This window comes from Mastomys coucha, unplaced genomic scaffold (assembly GCF_008632895.1).
Source record: "Mastomys coucha isolate ucsf_1 unplaced genomic scaffold, UCSF_Mcou_1 pScaffold23, whole genome shotgun sequence".
Lineage (NCBI taxonomy): Eukaryota > Metazoa > Chordata > Mammalia > Rodentia > Muridae > Mastomys > Mastomys coucha.
In genome coordinates, this window is record NW_022196906.1 from 53,111,344 (window position 1) to 53,130,193 (window position 18,850).

Genomic DNA, 18,850 nt, shown 5'->3' on the forward strand with positions numbered 1-18,850 from the left:
GATTAAGAATTCACTGTTTAAAACAGACCCGATGCATGGAACAACACGTTTTAACTACAGGAATATGGTGTATTTTCTTACAGAAAAAAAATATGTGCTGGTTAAACTTCATTCAGGTAAGAATTATACTAAGTTCAAGTGAATAAAAACTTTATTAGACAAAAATGTAGCTAAACAGAAATACACATGAAATAAGATCATATAGTAGCCGGTTGGTGACATGGGCTTGTGGCAGGCGAACCCTATGTTTCCCTGAGGAGCAGCAGTTCAGTGTTCATTGAGCCAATGTGCATGGCAATGATCCAGAGCAGACCTCACAAACAGGACAGGCAGCTCTCCGTACGTAGCACTTTCACTTTGTGTGCGTTACATGGCATCAAAAAAGTTGTGCACTTGGGACTTGGGGAGAATGGCTTTGTCAGTAAAGTGTCGGCCTTGCAAACACAAGGACCTACCCTCAAACATCTGCAGCCACTTACAAAGCTGTGCACAATGGCATGGGCCTCGTGACAGATCTGAGTCCATGCTTTGAGATATCAAGACAGCACATAAAAACATGGGGAGCTGGGGACATGGTTCAGACAGAAAAGTCCTTACTATGCAAGGACAGAGAAGCTGAATTTTGATGTCCAACATTCACATTCAAACAAACCAAAACGACAACAACAACAAAACAAACAAACAAAAAACCCCTAGGTTTAGTAGCCTTGTATCTTTAATATCAATGTTGGGGAGGCAGAGACAAAAAGACCCCTGGAGCACACTGGCCAGTCTGACTTATGGTGAGCTTCAACCCAATGAGGGCCCATCTCAAATGACAACAGAGGGCCTTCTTAGGATGACAGCCACGTTATCCTTCAGCCCCTCTACTCATGGGCACAGGATAAAACACACACACACACACACACACACACACAGAGATACAAATAAAATGAGAGAAAAAATACAAAATGTTTTAAAGATACATGTACAGACTTTTCTATAAGCAGCATAGTCTTTTCCTTGCATTAGGGTTATGAGTAACCAGGAGATGGTCCAAAGTCTATGACAGGCTTGGCAGATGCAAATGCTTCAGCAGTTTATGTAAGGTGCTGAGCATCTGCAGAGCTGGCAGCTGCAGGGGTCCCGCAGCTCTCTGCAGTAACCCGATGACTGCAACTGTATGCAGGAAAGACCCTGTTTGATCTTTGCTTCAGGAATATAAGCTAAAAGGAAACAAGGTTCTTAAGTTTCACTGTTACAGAAGGAAAACGCGCTTTATTCTCTTATTCTTTTACTTAGGTTTCTTTAGGAGTATGAATCAGGGAGAGCTGCTGGGTCACCTGTGCTAACTTCTTAATCTTACCTTCCCATATAAGTAATTCTGCTCAACATTTGTCCACAGTGTAGAAAACTTCAGGTTCAACCTGTGGTAGTTTGAATGAGAATGGTCCCATAGGCTCTTATTTAAATGCTTAGTCACCAGTTAGCAGAACTGTCTGGGAAGGGTTAGGAGGCGTGGCCTTGTTAGATGTATGTCACAAGGACTGGTTTTTGAGATTTCAAAAGCTCATGTCAGGGGTCAGTCTCTCTCCAACCTCTGGCTCTCTCTGTGTATGTGTGTGTGTGTCTCTCTTTCTCTCTGCCTAATGCCTGCAGATCAGGATGTGAAGCTCTCACAAACTGCTCCTGGGCCATGTCTGACTGCTTCCTGCCATGATGATCATGGACTAACCTTCTAAAATTGTAAACAAACCCACAATTAAATATTTTTCTTTTATAAGAGTTACCGGGCTGGGCAGTGGTGGCACACGCCTTTAATCTCATCACTTGGGAGGCAGAGGCAGGTGGATTTCTGAGTTCGAGACCAGCCTGGTCTCCAAAGTGAGTTCCAGGACAGACAGCCAGGGCTACACAGAGAAACCCTGTCTCGAAAAATCAAAAAAAAAAAAAAAAAGTTACCTCTGTCAGAGCATCACTTCATAGCAACAAAAAGTAACTAAGAAATGGCCCATTATTATTTTTGACATGCATTCTTTTAATCATTATCTCAGTTAATCATCGAATTACAGGCTCATCAGTTTGTGTGTCATGCCCCCCCCCCACTCCCACCTCTGCTTACTCATTTCTTTCACTCACTTTTTAGTGATTCCATGTTTTTGTTATTTGCTTCTAGCACATTTTCGTACGTTCTGGATGCTATTTAAGTACCTATTATATTACAAATATTGTCACTTTCCCCAGTGTTTTGTTTTCTCATGATACTCGGATTTTTCAAATGGCTTTTATTTCTTTGACAACTGCATACACGTATACATTATCTTGACTCTATCCACTTCCAACTCCCCCCCTACACTACTCCAGACACGCTTTCCATGCCCCTTCTCCACCTCATGCTTCTTTCTTCATTTCAACCCACTCAGTCCAAATGCTGTCCATGTTCACAGATACTGTCGGCTCGCCATTTTGTGGGTAAGCATGGCTGCAGTGAGTTCATGAGGGGAACGGTTGCGTCAAGTCCTGCAGACAGCATTTCCCAGTGTCCTTCCCATCCTCCCACCCTTGCAGTCTTTTCAGTTATCTTTCATTGCTGATGCAATCAGACCTCTTCTCTTTATGTCATTTCTTTTGGATTCATGCATATGGGAGGGGAGGTGTATGTGTACGCATATGTGTGGTTGTGTGAGGGTACAGAGGTCAGAGAAAGGCTCTGGGTGTCTTCCTCTATCAGTCTCCACCATGATCCCTTGAAGCAGGGTCTCTTAATGAACTTGGAGCTCAGAGTTTTTGGCTAAACTGGCAACTGGTGAGCTCCAGAAATCCTGTGTCTGCCTACCTCAGTGCTTGGGTTAGAGGGACATATGCCCATTACATGGGCGCTGGCTATCTGAACTCCAGTCCTCTTGCTTGCACAGAAAGCTCTTAACTGCTGAGCCCCATGATTTTTTTTAATGTTTTAAATTTTGACTATTTTCATTTTTCATAGCCTTTCATTTCAGTTCTACATTTAAGTCGTTGTTACATTTGGAATTTATTTCCAAACATGGCACAAGACAGAACTGTTTTCTAGCTAGCAAGCACTGAAAAGAAGCTTTTCTTTGCATTTAAAAAAAAAAAAATGCTTCTCTGGCAACATTTTACCATTTTCCTTAATTATATTCTTCAGTCCTTAAAATGGCAGAATGGTAGAAAAAAAAGCCAGGATGGTAGAGGAATTTCACATTTCATCCAAATGTAAAGACCTTATTTGGGCAAAGCAATTGTACAAAAAGCACTTTAAAAAGTTTGCCATGGGTCTCAGCTGTCCACAGGTGGCACATTAGTGAGTGTTTTTGGATTCCCCCCACTTCCATTAGCAGGTTGAAATAGGCTCTGGGAAATTGCCAAAACTGCTAAAAAGGAAAATAAATAGCTTCACTCTGAGCCAAACACAATGGGAAAAGAAGGTTTGTTATAATAAAACTACATTTCAAATTCCAAGCAACAGCCTGGGGATGCTCTGCTGCTCTGGATGAGAGAGCCTCTGTACCCTGAGTCCCTGCGCTCTTCTGAGGACCATCCCGGAAGGATGCAAACAAACTATAGAAATAAGCGAGTCCCTCTCCTTGCCTGCTTCTTTCTAGGCAAAAAGACATAAGGAAATGAGTCTCTTCTCTCTGGGATAAACATGAAAGTGATCACATGTTCTGTGATGTAATGTTCTTCAGCCTTAGCTCAGAGCTGAAAGGATAAGTAAATGATAGGGAGGGGGATGGTCCCTGAGAAGTCAACATTTAAAGAGCTAAATCCGTAGGGGACCAGACAGATGAAGCAGTGGGTATGGGTGCCTTCGAAGGACATTTCTATTAGAGGGAGCAGAGAAATCAGACATGTGAGAGGATGATGGCCCTAGGTGGGAAGGGAGGGAAGATCACCTCAAATCAATTTCTTCTGATATTCTGTCATTACTGGTCACTCCTCTGTGGTTGTGATAAAACACTCTGACCAACAGCAACCCAAGAAGGAAAGGACTTATTTGACTTAGGCTTCCAGGTCTCAATCCGTCTGTGAGGGAAGTCAGGATAGGAACTCAAGGCAGGCACCACTGTGGAACACTGCCTAAGGCTTCCCTGGCTTATGCTCACCAAGCTCTCTTCTACAGCGCAGGCCCACCTGCCTGGGGATGGTACCGCCCACAGTGGGCTGGGCTCTCACACATCAATCATCAATTAAGACAGGTTCTCCCCTCCCACAGGCCAATGTGATTGAGGCAATTCTTCAGTTGAGGTTCTCTCTTGCCAGGTGACCTAGAGTATGTCAAATTGACAGTAAACACCCACAAACACATTCTTCAGCTTGAACTTGTCTTAGTTTTGAAAGGGAATCACACTTTTGACAAAGAAAACAAATGCAAGCTGAAATCTGTCATCTTTTACATATGTAGCTAGGTGGTTTTTGTTCATCCGACGAAACTTTTGTTAGTCATTCACTATGCACCAGATGCTAGAGATAACTGAAGGAGCTCCTGTGGAAAGAAAGGCAGAAGCACAGGGATTGATAGGAGGACAGCACCTGGGTATTGACGACATAAACAAAGTGCCTGGTTTGTGAAGTGCCTCCCCTTAATGAAGGGAGACTTGGCAGGAAAATAAGCTTGTCAGGTAGAGGTGCTGGAAGGACCCTTTCCAGGCAGTGGCTGCAGGATGCTCTGTCACAGAACTGTCACTGGGCCTCTTCAGATTGCCACCAGCTCAGCTACACGGAAAGCAAAGTCAGGTTTTAAAGGATGATTGGACTAGAGGTTTCCTCCTCACAGTTAATGACCTATAAAGTAGCCAGACAGAAAGGAGCTTTACCCGGTTAGGTGACATTGGAAAATAGATTTAGCCAATCAGAACGAGTCCCTCAAGAATTTAGAGAATGAAGTCAGTTTGTCTACTTTTCTGAGTAGAAAGATGATGAAGCCACCATCCAGAAAGAAGAAAGGAACTGTTTGCAGTGCTGGAGCCTAGGGATCCCTGGAGCCCTGGACAGCTTTGTGATGCAGGATCCTGCCTCTGTGTGTTTCTACAATAAGGCTCCTTTCCTCTCCAGTGGCCAAGCCCTGCACTTTGACCATACACACATACCACGTGTACATAAAAGAGGCTTGAGCAGCTTCAGACTTCAGATCATTTTCAGAAATCTGGGGTAGTTCAAGGTCAAGTGTAAGCAAGGTCAAAAGAGTTAGCATTTACAGAGTGATTACCACATACCAGGAGTCCTTCTACCCTGCGTGCTTCACACGTACAAATTCATCTCGTTTTTAAAAGAATCCTCATTCAGCATTACCAGGCCCACATTATCATTAAGAAAACCCAGGCCCAGAGAGGTGAAGGAATGTCCTTTTGCACAGCTGTTAAGTGAGAAAGGATTGGAACTCAGTTTGGTTCCAGTCTTCTCAAACTCAGCTCCCATTTTCCTTCTGTAAGGTCAGAGATGGTGGAAGTGGGGAGATGGTTCAGTTGATAAATAGTTGCCTTGCAAGCATAATAACCCGAGTTGGATCTCCTACAACCAAGGTTTGAAAAATAGTGGTTTTTTTTTTTTTTTTTTTAAAGCCAGGCATGGTGACTATGCCAGTACGGGGGAAGTTGAAACCAGAACTCACTGGCTGGTCTCTACTTGATGAGCTCCAGACCAATGAATGGACAAAAGCTGCAGTTGCCTCTAGCAACCATACACATGAGCATCCACACACTTGCTCGCCTGTATACTAACATACATACGCACACGCAAATGCACACACATGCATATGTACACATGTGCACGCACATGCACACACGCATGTGCACACATGTGCATACACATGGATACATGTACACAGTGCATGTGCACACACATGTGCACACGTACACATACGTGCATGTACATACACGTTTTTGTAGAACTAGGCAAGGGGACATACCATGGAAGGCCTCACATCTTCCTAAGTAGTCTACAAAGTTCAACAGTACAGTTCCTCATCCATCTGCTGTACATATGGTATTTCTGTTTGAAGATTTCATTGAGATACAGGGCTCTGCTTCCAGAACCACTAGAAAGGCAACGAGTGAGAAACTTGAGACAGGAAGTGAGTGGCATGGTCTGATTTGTCTTTCAGAAGGATCATACTGGTGGTGGTGTGGCCAATGTGCTGGCCACATCTGCCCCTAGAGATGGGACTGCTGCAGTGGCCCAGGTTTGATACAGGATGTACGGAGTGGAAGTTGGTGCATTTAGGAGGGGAGGTCATCAGGACTGAAGAGACTGGATGTGGTAGGGGTCCTGGGAGGCTTGGCCCTGCACACTCCTAAGGGCACACCTCGTATTCTACATCCGTTGGCATACACATGCTGCACACAGAAGGAGAGTTATAAACTGGATGGGAGCACACATCCTCAGACTAGCAAATATGTTTCCACACTCAAGGTCACATTTGCAAATTTTCTCCTCTTATTCTCCAGGAGAGACAGTTTGATCTAAGTAGTTCTCAACCCAGGGTGTACTGCCCTACGCCCCCACATATCCTAAGCTGAACTCAAGATCCTCCTGCCCTCATCCTTCAGAGAGCTGGAATTCCAGACATGCACCACCACACCCTGGCAGACAGACAGACATTAATTGTTATAATGACCTGGACCTACAATTGACCTTTATTGCTCAGGGACCAGAGATGCTAAACATTATTCAGTTTTTAAAAAATGCTCTGCTTCCAATACTAACAACATCACTTCTGAGAAATGCTGGCAGAACTTTGTAGTTGAAATGCCTAGCTTTGAACCCAGCTGGGGCAAGTTAGCGGTTTTTGAGCCTTAATTTCATTATTTGTAAGAAGTACCTGCCTCCTATTAAAAAACTCTCTCAAGCCAGGCAGCGGTGGCACATACCTTTAACCTAGCGCTTGGGAGGAAGAGGCAGGTGGATTTCTGAGTTGGAGGCCAGCCTGGTCTACAGAGTGAGTACCAGGACAGCCAGGGCTACACAGAGAAACCCTGTCTCTAAAAAAAAAATTTTCTCTCTCTCTCTCTCTCTCTCTCTCTCTCTCTCCCACTCTCTTTATATATATACATATGTATATATATGTGTGTGTATGTATGTGTGTATATATGTACATATACATATATATACATATATATATGGTGTGTGTGTGTGTGTTCATGTATGTGAGTACTGCTGCATGCATATTACAGTATATACGTGGAGTTGGTCCCCACCTTCCACACTGTTCACAACAGAGTCTGGTTTCTGCCTGCGAGCTTCAGTGACTCTCCTCACAAGTGTGTCGGATTCTAGCTCTCTGGACCAGATTTACCAGGTTCTGGGGATTCACTGATTCACTGAACCATGTCTCCAGCCCTGTTACTCGATGTCTTAGTCAGGCTTACTCTTGCTATGATGAGTCACCATGACCAAGAGCAAGCAGAGGAGGAAAAGGCTTATTGCATTTCTACTTCCGTATAGTAGGACATCATTAAAGTCAGTCAGGGCAGCAACTTAAACAAGGCAGGACCTGGAGACAGGTGTTGAAGCCATGGCGGAGTGCTGCTTCCTGGCGTGCTCAGCCTGCTTTCTTATAACCCTCAGGACCACCAGCCAAAAGGTGTGCCCACCCACAATGGACTGGGCCTGCTCCCATCAATTACTAATTAAGAAAATGCCCTACTGGCCCGCCTATAAACCAATCTTTTTTTTTTTGTTTTTTGTTTTTTTTGTTTTTTTTGTTTTTTTGTTTTTTTGTTTTTCGAGACAGCATTTCACTGTGTAGCCCTGACTGTCCTGGAACTCACTCTGTAGACCAGGCTGGCCTCGAACTCAGAAATCCACCTGCTTCTGCCTCCCAAGTGTTGGGATTAAATCTTAGGGAGACATTTTCTCAACTGAGATTCCTTCCTCTCAGATGACTCCAGTTTGTGTCAAGTTGACCTAAAACTAACCTAAAAAAACAAACAAACAAACAAACATTTGCCTTCTCGCATGCATTCGGCAAGATGGCAGAGTTCCTGGCATACACTGGAGACAGTGCTTCAAGAGGACCCCAAGATGGCCTACTGGGAAATAGAGTTATTAACACCATGGACAGACAGACAGAGAAGCAGCCTCTGGCTGGGACTTCAAGAAAGTTCAGGCCCCAGAACTAGAGACTGCATGGCAGGGTCTCTGAAAGGAGGATGGAGGAGAGGGCTGGCTACTCTTATATAGCTCTTTGAGGATGGGGTTTTCACAGCAGGAGCCTCCAGTCAGACCTGACTCCCAGTCAGGAGGCAGGGGAGAGAGTAGAGAGAAGGAGTATGCTTTGGTGTAAATCTACTTCCTAGCGGAGATGGGATCCGAACTCAGATGGCTGTACCATTGGGCCATGTCCCCAGCCCTTGCGTGGCTTCTGGCTGGGGCGCAGGAGATGGCTCAGTGCCTGCTGCACATAGGGTTCTTGGTAAGAATAGCTTTCTCCCCGTGAGCAGTAATTTCTTTTCTCGGCTTCCTTTTATGGGTCGTGAACCAGTGTGCTAATTTCCAAGAAACAAATGTTGTTTCCACCCTCTCATGATCCCCGGCGCAAGCCTAGCCTATGCAGTCCACTTGAGGGGTATGTGATTGACATCGAACTGTCCCTTGAAATAACTCATGAACAGCTTGTAGAGGTTGGGCTGTCAGAAAATGCAGCTCAGAAAGAGCTGTTGCCAACACTGGTGGCTGTCAGCTTGTTATATTTAGAGACAGGGGCAGTGTGGATGAGTGAATGGTTCAAGCTCAAAATGGGGGTTGAGGCAGTGGAGAGGCCAGTGGCTCTTTCCATACTCCCGAGATTAGAGAGCTGATCAGCCTTCAGAGCCATTATAAGCGGCTCAGTTGTTTGGTGTTTTCTCCAGTGGTCTCCTGAGATAATGGTAAGTGCCTCTCAGAGTCAATGAACTCCCCACTATGTGCCAAGCCCCGAGATAGACACCTTGTTGACATTCCTACTGTGCTACAGTTTTGTTCTGGGAGGTTCCAGTTTGGGCCGTTCTTGTGAGGCACCATCCTCAGAAGAGACACAGGTGTGTTTTATGGGCCCTCAGCTAGCTTTTGAGGACATGTTGTAACAAAAGAGTGAGTCCAAACTCACAGCTTCTGCTTTTGTCAGGACACGTCTCACATATCCTCCAGCTACAATGCTATCCCTGCCATCCCTATCATATGGCACAGCCAAGGAAACCCTGAAGAGGGCACCTGATCTTAGATTTTAGTCTCTGAAATATAAGCTAGATAAATCTTCTTATCTATTACCCAACCTCTGGTATTTTGATATAGCCATAGAAAACATTAATATACTCTAGGGTTTCACAACTGATTTTATAGGTAATTCTTTTTTTTTTCTTCCCGAGGCAGGGTTTCTCTGTATAGCCCTGGCTGTCCTGGAACTCACTCTGGAGACCAGGCTGGCCTCGAAGTCAGAAATCCGCCTGCCTCTGCCTCCCAAGTGCTGGAATTAAAGGCATGAGCCACCACTGCCCGGCATTAATAGGTAATTCTTAATTCATTTTATAGATGTGAACATTAAAGGTTGTCAAGGTGGGTCTATAACAAAGCTCATTTTTTTAAAGATTTATTTATTATATGTAAGTACACTGTAGCTGTCTTCAGACACCCCAGAAGAGGGCATCAGATCTCATTACAAATGGTTGTGAGCCACCATGTAGTTGCTGGGATTTGAACTCAGGGGGCTGGAGAGGTGGCTCAGCTGTTAAAGGCTACGGCCTGGAGCGAGCAGATTCAGAGCGAACTCAGGACCTTCGGAAGAGCAGCCGGTGCTCTTACCCACTGAGCCATCTCTCTAGCCCCCGAAGCTCATTTTGATACTAGTTTGTCCTGTCTCCAGTGCAGCCAAACTTCACTAAATGCCACGGTGGACCATGGGTTTGGATATGTTTTATGTTTACTTTCTTGAGTCTTTGCCTCTGTATTTGAGTCTCTGTGTCTGGTGGGAGAATCTATGTTCTGGCAGGCTGATGGGCTAAGGGTGACAGATTTATGTGATATTCTATGCTGATGGTGACTAAGTAATGGTAGCTGTGACCGTGGCTTAAGTGGTATGATGCAATCAAAAGTTATACCTCCCACAGATTGACAGCTGTACTCCATTACTCATTAAATATTTTAATACCCCTTTAATTATAAGATTGAAGCTGATTTCAGAATGTTGGCTTTGTTCTACATATCACTATATGACAAAGACTTGTAAAAGCAGTTCTTACTTTCACTTCATAATTGATTGATTTTGCTCTGTGTGAACACATGCACGCACAGCACATGTGTAGAAACCTGAGGTCTCTGTGAGAGTCAGTTCTCTCCTTCCACCATGTACATGATAGGGATCAAACGTAGGCCATCAGCCTTGGTGGCCAGCAGCTTGAGTGGGCTGAGCTTGGACTGAGTTTAATCAGGATGATGAGTCAGAGGCAGAGATGAGGCCCAGTATGAACAAGGAGACTTGAGCATCAGTTGTCTGGGGCTTATTAAGACAAGGGTGGGTGGGTGTGTTGGCATGTCTGTTGCCGCACTATCACCAAGCAGGGCACCAGCCTCTGCGGTCAAGCTGGGGTCATGGAGGAAAGCCAGAAGGAGGCACCTACAGGTCCCCGAAGGCCACTTCTGAATGGTATCAACCTTAAATTCACCCTACCTCTGGCTTCCTCGGTTACATGAGCCAAAAAATACTCCCTTATTTTTTGAGAGAGTTCAAGCTAAATTTTCCATTTCTTGAACTGAAATCCTAAGGGATAGATTACTAAAACAGGTTTAGAAAAATAAAGTTCATCACCCATAATTCTGCCAACCAGTTTAGTCAGTATTCTAATGTGTTTTCCCAAACCGTTCTCTTCCACTTTAGCAACGGAGTTTTCTCACGGGTGAGATGAGATGGTTTATAAAATTTCACAGCCACCTTTCTCTCTAGCATCTTGGCACAAACACTCTCTGTGCTCTTAAATTTCTTTGTATCATTTTTTCCCGGTGTAATAAAGAATATAGAACATAAAACTTACCTTCTTAGCCATTTTTAAGTGTAGTTCAATAATATTAGGGATAAAAACATTAACGTGGGCTGCCAGAGCTTTCTCATCTTGCAGAATTGAAGCTCTACACCTGTTAAACGCCCACCCTTCTTCTCCATGGTCAGCCTGGCTCTGCGGACCATTTTAACAGCATTATATTATATCATTTAGCTTCACTGAAAGTCATTCCTAGCCAGGTATGGAGATGCATGCCTTTAATCCCAGCATTTAGGAGACAGAGGCAGGTGTGTCTCTGTGAGTCAGCCTGATTGAGTTCTGAGACAGCCAAGGGCTACATAGAGTCCCTGTCTTTAAAAGGAAGGAAAAAGAAAAAAGGAAAAGAAGGAAGAAGAGAAGAAAAAGGAATATGAGGAAAAAAGAAGAAAAAAGAAAGTCATTGCCTCTTTCCTACCCTGTTTTAGTTTTTTTTGTTGTTGTTGATGTGACAAAATACCTTTACAAAAGCAATTTAAGGAAGGGCTTATTTTGCCTTCCAGTTTGAGGGTACAGTCTGCCATGGCTGGGAAGGCATGTGGCAGGAGTCAGCTGATCACAGTGTATCTGTACCCTGGAGTGGAGAGGGATACATGCTGGTCACCAGAACAGCTATTTCTTCTTTAATTCAGCCCAGGACTCCAGGCCACAGGATGTCACCGCAGACAAGGTGGATCTTCCCTTTTCAGTTAGACTTTTCTAGAAACACCCTCGCAGACACACTCAAAGATGTGTTTCTAGGGTGCTTCTTAATCTGGTCAAATTGACAAGATTAAACACAAAACCTCCTTTGGTGGGTATCTTAAGTTGTCTGGAGTCCTTTTTATTGCCTTATGTGCTTCCACTGAGCATCCCATAGGCCTGAGGCAAATATTATGCTAATTTTTCAGCTTGGGTTTCTGGACTATTAAAGGAGAATAAATTCAAGCAACAATCTCAATGTCAGGTACAAACAAATAGAGTCTCAAGGGATAATTTTCCCAAGTAAGGAAAGACAGTTTCCTTGACCCCTCCCTTTGTGTGGGGGGTGGGGATGGGGTTGGAGAATTTTAACCAAGTCTATAGCAAGCTCATCATCAGGGGCACACTCACCAGGATTACAAAAACAAATGGCACCCCACCGTGAACACCTGTGACTCAAAGGACTTTGACTTTTTATGAGGGAGATGAACCCTTAAATTCTGGAAGTAGTGAAGGCCCTTTGAAGCAGTCTTTGCCAGTGATGAATGGGAAGCGAGGACTTGGGCCACAGTAGAACAGTAGAACTTCTCCTGAGTTCCTTCCCTTGTCCAAATTCCCTTTCTCTACCCTACTGCAGTTTGGGAACACCATCAAATAAGCTATTCATTCACAAATTCACCTTTTACCCCCGGGCTGGTGCCAAAAATGATCCAAGGAAACAGATTCATCATGGGACCCTAAGAATCATTGGCTAATCTAACAGCAGTTAGTAGGACACAGGGGGGCAATGCCAGCTGTTATGTCATCATAATAGCTAAAGCCCTTACTGAAAGACCAGGCTGGTTGACGGAGATGCTACGCTTATCCAATAACTCTAGCACCTGAAAGATACAGGAACAGAGGTAACCATAGGGATGGCTGAGTTGGTTGTCCATTGTCATCTACCTTAGCAACCTAGAAGGAAGAAAGTAGCAAGCTTTTAAATCAGCCTAGTATCACATCAGGAAACACTGTGAAAGCCACGGGGCCTGCATAACAATGTTCAAAGTGATCCTCATCTTCTGTACTTGGAGGACAAATTGTGCTCAAAAATCAGGCCAAACTTTGATTGCAAGAGTGGTACAATTACCAAGGAAGATGAGGACTGGGTATGGCTCAGAGGTAGACTACTCACCCGTGTGAGGACCTAAGTTCAGTCTAAGCACACACACACACACACACACACTCATGCACACATACACACACATATACACATACGCACATACACATATATGCATGCACATACACACATGCATGGGCACAAGCATACATACCCCTCAAAAACTAGGGCAACAGAGGAAGATGGATTCATATAGCCTTAACAAGTTTGCTCAGCCCCAATGCCAGGGTCCTGGTATGCTGAGATAAGCACCTGGCAGTGGGGCGGGGCTATTTGTTTAAGAACCTGAAACCACGCTGGAAGAAGGATGGCCCCTAGTTAAAAGCACAGGGTGCTCTTGCCAAGGACCCAAGTTCAGTCTCTAGCATTCACAGGATGGCTCATAGCCATCTGAAGCTATAGTCCAGAGATCTGACACCCTCTTCTGGCCTCTTTCAGCACCAGGCATGCCTGTGGTGCACAGACACACATGCAGGAAAACATTTGTACACATTAAAAAAATCTTTTTGATTTTTAAGAGGAAAAACACCTGGATTCTTCTGAGCCAGCAGACGCGCTCCCTCCCCCATACAACTATTTGTTAGGATAACAACTTTCCACTTCCACCTCTTCTAAACTGATAACTGGGTTGGGCTTCAACATGGCTTCAGTTGGAGCAAGATTGGAATAAAAAGGATCATTAACCAAAAAAAGCTGCAGGCCTCACACAGGGGAAAGCATTTATGGGCATGGCTTCTGAAATTGCTGGACCAAGGAAAGTGGGCCATAGGCTAGATACAGATTATTTCAGGATACGGAGATCCCCCTGTGTTGGTCAGGGGGTCTCTTGAGAAATGGAACTGACAGAAGGGATATGTATTGTACAAGGAATTTGTCTCAGTGGCTCACACAGAGATAGAGGCTGACTAGTACAGCAAGGGCTGCATGCTAGAGAGGTTGTGAACCTACAAAGCAGGATATATCAGCGCCAGTTTGGAGCTGAATGCCTGGAGGACTCCTGTGGAGCCACTGGAACACGCGGTTGAACCTGAATAAGCTGGAGTTTGAAGCCAATACCGAACGGCTGTCATGGGGGCTGCAGAGATGGCTCAGTAGTTAAGAGCACTGTTCTTCCAGAGGACCCAGCACCACATGGTGGCTCACAACTGTCTGTAACCCCATTCTAGGGGATGAGTCACCTTCTTCTGTCCTCTGCTGGTCAATGCACATGTGATGTACAAACATACACAGAGGCAAAAACACTAATATACATAAAATTAAAATATATAGCTCTCTTTTAAAACAAGAATCTTAAAAGTGGGGTACACACACTCAGCAGCTATAAGACAAGAAAAGCGCTCTGCTTTTTTCTCATCCCTCATCAGATCCACAACCGGCAGCGGCTGTGGAGGAAGGTCTGCATGCCCAGAAGTGTATGCCCTAGAGATGTTTCTCTTACTTGCTCTCAGGTCTAAGTTGATAGTCAAGATCAGCTCTTGATTTTCACACACTCCTATGGTTTTGGATTTAAGATCCTGGCAAGGCTAGCCAGATCTAATGTAAACTAGCTTCTTGAAGCTTGGAACTTTTTGACAGTTTGTGGAGAATAAAGTGGGGGGTATCTTAACAGAGGCCTGAGGAGGCGGCCAAAAGCCTCAGAGCAATGAGCGTGTCAGAGTGAATGCCTTATATAAAACCAGAAAACCCTCCGGCTGATTATGTTCCCTGGGAAATTTCAGCAGACACTTTTCTCATTAAAGTAACAAGGAATGTGCTTGGTGAGGTTGCCCGGTGGAGGCTGCCTTTGGTCCAGGGTTAATGGTAAGAGATGTTCTGCAAAACTGGGGGTCCCTGGTGTCAGTGAGATGATAGAATTCTGGAACAGCGCAAATCAAGGGACAGCACCTCACCTGTCAAAGTCTGGGTAGGTGTAATTACCACTACTCACAACAAGACCGAATGGAAATCAAAAGCCTGAGACCTCAGGGATCCAGAGCAGCGCTGTTTCTACCAGTGAGAGACTTGGATGGCCAATGGGAATGCTGCTTTACTTGGATGATCAAAAGCAACCAAGAGAAGGTGAGAGGAAGGTTGATTACAATGGAAAAATGGCATGATTTCACACCAAATTATCAGGCCTGCATCAGGTCGCCAGGTTTCGGGGACTTGATTTAAGGAAAGCATGTTGCTTTGCAAGACCCCCGTGTTACAAGCACATGCAGCTGGTGTCCCCACCCTTCTCCCAGCAGGACTTGGTGTCCTCATTCCTTCCCCCCAGAAGGACCTAAAGATATTTATCAGAGTGACCTTAATCGGGGGTGGGGAGATCTAGATATTTTGAAGACTGCTGGACATGGGTCTGAGCTAACATCAATACTATAGGACACAAAATACCGTTATGGCCCCAAGCTTAGCGTTGGGGAGCTTCATAGAAGGCAAGTGTTACTCTGGTCCAACGTCATCTTCCTAGTTTCCGATTGCATAGTTGAGATGGAGCTACTCAGTAGTAGGTTTCCTGGTTTGTGAGATAAGAGCCATTGCAGGATGGAAAGCAAGCAAAAGAGGAAGCTCCTTATGCTACCTCCCATCCAAATAGGAGTGAGATGGCACCCGAACTTAGCGATTTTGCTATACAGATCAACACAATCTTTTGTAAGTGGTGGTACCTTTTTGGGCTAGTGAGTATGTTATTTTCAACCTGTTAACAAAGCAGGTCCATAGCAGTTTAAATTAGCCTAGGGCTAGGAACAGTGCTCATCCTGTTCTGCAGTCAGAGGAACTCTTCTGTTTCTGTTAGGAGTCTATATACTCCTGCCACAATGTAGTCAAAATATATCTTTTCAATATTGTGGGAAAATGTATGCTTGTCCGCCATATGGATGGAATCACATTAATCAGACCTAGGAGGAAGAGATGACAAGCCTTCTGGAAAACAATGGAATCAGAGAGATGAGCACACCTACAAAAATTCAAGAGGCCACCCACACCAATGAAATAATTTTTCAGGTGCCTAACAGTGTGGGATATGCTGGAATACTCTCATCAAGTAAGGGAAAAATAATGTGTTTTACTGGCCCTAGCATTAAAAAAGAACCCAGTCATACTTTGAAGGTCTCTGAACTCTGGAGACAGCACAGGCCATGGCTGCAATACTGTTTGGATCTGTTTAGCAGATGGATGGTTTCAAGCTGTGCCTAGAGTAAAAGTGGGCTCCTCAGCTAGCCCAGGCTGCTTATCTATAACAGGGACAGCCATCTTTTCAGTAGTAGCTCTAGGTAGAGAATGAAAACATGGTCATGGGGCATCTGGGACCACATGACTGGAGATGACCTTACAAGTCAGATCTTGGCACTTCCACCAAATCATAAGTGTAAGAGCCACAAGCCACAATCCATCGTAACCTAGAGCCAATGCATCCGAAATTGTGTCCAAATAAAACTGGAGAGCTAAGACTGTTTATACTCGTAGGTGTCTCAATGCTATTTATCTCATTTATACCAGTGAGGCATTCTGTATGGCCAGGTGATGCAGACATAAAACAGTCTGGTTTGTGAATGGAGTGCCTGGATTGGTTGAGATGAGCCAAAAAAAGGTCTACGGTGTCATACAACCCATTCTAGGCTGTAATCTTTGTAGAAGGCTCAGCTCTCTGCAGAACACCTCATTAACATCTGTACAAGAAAAGGTGGCCCGAGATAAGAGTATTAGTGTTATAAACAATGGAAGATGTTACAAGTTCCTGCAGAAGAAGCTGACGTGAATTATCCTTTGGATGAGCCTTATCAGGAGAGCTACAGCATCATTCATTGCCTGAGGTGGGAGAGTGAGACATGCAGGAAGAACTCCCTTAGAAGAGAATGGCTAAGATCATAATCTCAGGTGATGCTGTTGAGGTTGTGGAGAAAGAGGAACACTCCTTCATTGCTGGTGGAATTGCAAGCTGGTACAACCACTCTGGAAATCAGTTTGGTGGTTCCTCAGGAAACTGGACATAGTACTATCTGAGGACCCAGCTATACCACTCTTGAGCATATACCCAGAAGATGCTCCAACATGTAATAAGGACACATGCTCCACTATGTTCATAGCAGCCTTACTTATAGTAGCCAGAAGCTGGAAACAACCCAGATGTCCCTCAACCGAAGAATGGATACAGAAAATGTGGTACATCTACACAATGGAGTACTACTCAGCTATTAAAAATAATGAATTTATGAAATTCTTAGGGAAATGGATGGATCTGGAGAATATCATCCTGAGTGAGGTAACCCAACCACAAAAGAACACACAAGATATGGATTCACTGATATTAGCCCAGAAGTGGGTATTAGCCCAGAAGCTTGGAATACCCAAGATACAATCCACAAACCACAAGAAACTCAAGAAGAAGGAAGACCAAAGTGTGGATATTTCGATCCTTCTTAAAAGGGGGAACAAAATACCAATGGAAGGAATTGCAGAGACAAAATATGGAGCAGAGACTGAAGGAAGGACCATCCAGAGACTGCTCCACCTGGGAATTCTTCCCATATACAATCACCAAACCCAGACACTATTGTGGATGCTAGCAAGTGCTGGCTGACAGGAGCCTGATATAGCTGTCTCCTCAGAGGCTCTGCCAGTGCCCAACTAATACCGAAGTAGAGGCTCACAGCCATCCATTGGACTGAGCACAGGGTCTCCAATGAAGGAGCTAGAGAAAGGACCCAAGGAGCTGAAGGGTTTGCAGTCCCTTAGGAAAAACAACAATATGAACTAACTAGTACCCTCAGAGCTCCCAGGGACTAAACCACCAACCAAAGAGTACACATGGTGGGACTCATGGCTCCAGCTGCATATGTAGCAGAGGATGGCCTTGTCAGTCATCAATGGGAGGAGAGGCCCTTGGTCCTGAGAAGGCTCTATGCCCCAGTGTAGGGGAATGCCAGGGCCAGGAAGTGGGAGAGGGTGGGTTGGTGATGAGGGCTATGGTGGAGAGGAAATAGGGTTTTTTTTCGGAGGGGAAAGCGGGAAAGGGGATATCATTTGAAATGTAAATAAAGAAAAAGTCTAATTAAAAAGAAGAAGAAGAAGAAGAAGAAGAAGAAGAAGAAGAAGAAGAAGAAGAAGAAGAAGAAGAAGAAGAAGAAGAAGAAGAAGGAGTCAGCCATCATGGGTAGTGTGACAGGAGTACCAAGGGGGAGCCCTTGGGTGTTTTCAGTTTCCAGAATACAAGGATAGTTAGTGGCACAGCAGGGATGGCATGACTGGGCTTTGAAGGGAGAGGGAGACTTTGATTCCATAGGACAAAGGCAGTTTCTGATCCTTAGAGGTTTTTATGGGGGCGGGTTAGGCCCCATTCTGTGTGGTCTATATGCCATGAGTTAGGATGGAGACAAGTGCTAGATAAGAGTCATGATTGAAGGATGTCTTGGGTCTAGGTACTAGACGGCTGGGCCTTCTCACAGTTGCAAAGGAGAGGAGGAAGTTTCAAGTCTTTGTAAGACTTTCAAGGTCATAACAACTCTCTGTAGTTAGGGGAGGGGGAGGGACAAAGGAGAGGGAGAGAGTTACGCTGCAGGAGGCGAGGATGTCTGATTTGGGGGAGAAAGCAGAAGACAGAAGATTTGTGATCTAACAATTAGTATTCTGTTATGACCATACTCACTTTGAGTATCTGTCTATCAGTTAATAGGCACGTGCACTGACCCACTTCCTGACAGCCCAATGCTGCTATGAGCATTCATTCGTATATACATTTTTGTTTGAATGCATGTTTTTAGATTTCCTGGCTGGAACTGCTGTGTCACATGATAGTTCTACTTAGCCTTTTGGGAACCTGCCAATCTTTTCCTCATTTGCTGTTCCGTTTCATGCTCCCACCAGTATCATACCCATCATACTGGGTATGTAGTAACGCCTCATTTTGGTTTTGATTTTAATTTCTCTAGTGGCTAGGTTCAGTTGTCTTACTTGTAATCTTAAGCACACATTAAAATCATATTTGTTATACGTTAGGTCTAAGTATTGTAGTGGTCATACCCAAAAT